Consider the following 2194-nt stretch of genomic DNA (forward strand, 5'->3'; position numbering starts at 1 on the left):
ATAAAGTGAAATATACTTGTGAATCTTTTATTAAGTACTTGACATTGAGTGATGGAATGATATAATTTCCTTTTGAATATCATTAATCTACACAAGAAAGAGGAGAATGTGGACACTATATCAACTTTATAACAGTATCATTATATTTATTTATAAACATATAGAAATAATCACTTACTGAATATTAAATAAGGATCACTGAATAACTCCAAACCTATTGATCTCTGGAATTCACATTTAGGTTTAAAGTTCTTTTTTTTTTCTTTCAGGTGAGGGTGTGAACTCAGTCCCCCACTACCACAAATTATACAGTCGAATTTCTCACATTTGGGGAAATCACAGGGGTCAGCACATCTTGAGTGCAATGGATAAGCCTTGCCCTGGGAAAACCACCTTTGTGATCATGATATCTCCCCTGTCAGGTAATTATTAGGTTAGAAGTTCTTAAGCAACATAATCAACAGAGATAATTACCTGTCTTTAATGAAGAATATTTAAACTTAGCATCCTTCATGTAGGATCACGTTTACAGGAGCAGCAAACTATGTGTGCCTATAAACTTACAGTATATTGATAATAATGACCCAATATTGCATTAAATTGACATGAATAAAACTGCAAATTACTTTCCGTGACTGTTGTCTTTCCATGGATCATATGTCTTTATTGTCATTTCTTTGTGCATTTTCTTTGTGTTCAGTCTTTTCCCCTGTGCTTCAAAAGTACTGTTTTTTCTTAAACTAAATTTTTCTCCAGGATTAGTGAACCAAATAGGAACCACTGACATAGTGGTTCAGTGCTCTTTCACTTTAAGAAAGCATAGTGATTAATAAAATATCTTTATATTTCCTCAGTAACTTGTGTTTAGGTTTTCCCTATAACTTAAAGCAAGGTTTAAGACCCAAAGGCAGTATTTTACTTGGAGTCTTGAGGTTATGGATCTACTTAATGTCAGAAAATTTGCATAAAATCCAAGCAAATGAGCAAAGTCTTTGTTATTTTAGTGATTTAACTAATGCTAGTTTTCAAAACTTATATGTTCAGTTGAAAGCAAATTTGCTTAAAAAAATTACATGATGCATTGCTACTGAACTTTAAAACAAATTAATTATGCCTGAAACTAGTACTTACCATAGAACATATAATTCTAGGTTTCTGGTTTATATTTATTTTATTTCAAATGACTTAAATTAATGTAATATCTAAAGACAATAGAATTAATCATAGGAAGAGACCAATTATTGACATAGAGGAATTAATTTTAGCATAATCCTATGAAGAACCACAGAACCTCTGATTCTTTTTTTTTTTAATGGTCGTTCATAACATTACATAGTTCTTAATACATCACATTACACGGTTTGATTCAGGTGAGTTATGAACTCCCGCTTTTACCCCGTATACAGATTGCTGTATCACATCAGTTACCCTTCCATTGATTGACATATTGCCTTTCTAGTGTCTGATGTATTCTGCTGTCTGTCCTATTCTCTACTATCCCCCCTCCCCTCCCCTCCCCTCCCCTTTTCTCTCTCTACCCCTTCTACTGTAAATCATTTCTTCCATTTGTATTCTCTTGACTTACCCCTCCTTACCTCTTATATGACATTTTGTATAACCCTGAGGATCGCCTTCCATTTCCATGCAATTTCCCTTCTCACTCCCTTTCCCTCCCACCTCTCATCCCTGTTTAATGTAAATCTTCTTCTCAAGCTCTTCGTCCCTACCCTGTCCTTGTTTACTCCCCTTATATCAAAGGAGTCATTTGGTATTTGTTTTTTAAAGATTGACTAGCTTCACTTAGCATAATCTGCTCTAATGCCATCCATTTCCCTCCAAATTCTATGATTTTGTCATTTCTTAATGCAGAGTAATACTCCATTGTGTATAAATGCCACATTTTTTTAATCCATTCATCTATTGAAGGGCATCTAGGCTGATTCCACAATCTTGCTATTGTGAATTGTGCTGCTATGAACATTGATGTAGCAGTGTCCCTGTAGCATGCTCTTATTAGGTCTTTAGGGAATAGACCGAGAAGGGGAATAGCTGGGTCAAATGGTGGTTCCATTCCCAGCTTTCCGAGAAATCTCCATACTGCTTTCCAAATTGGCTGCACCAATTTGCAGTCCCACCAACAATGAACAAGAGTGCCCTTTTCCCCGCATCCTCTCCAGCACTTATTGTTGTTTGA

The 2194-nt window shown here is 35.1% G+C and overlaps 1 non-coding gene across 1 annotated transcript; it reads right to left on the reverse strand.

The window, feature by feature from the left end:
* Nucleotides 1-266: 266 nt before the first annotated feature.
* LOC113197114 (U1 spliceosomal RNA) lies at nt 267-430 on the reverse strand. The gene has a single exon (XR_003302652.2). It is a non-coding gene; the product is annotated as a U1 spliceosomal RNA (small nuclear RNA).
* Between the last annotated feature and the right edge of the window lie 1764 nt (nt 431-2194).

This window comes from Urocitellus parryii, chromosome X, assembly GCF_045843805.1.
Source record: "Urocitellus parryii isolate mUroPar1 chromosome X, mUroPar1.hap1, whole genome shotgun sequence".
In the NCBI taxonomy this organism is placed as follows: domain Eukaryota; kingdom Metazoa; phylum Chordata; class Mammalia; order Rodentia; family Sciuridae; genus Urocitellus; species Urocitellus parryii.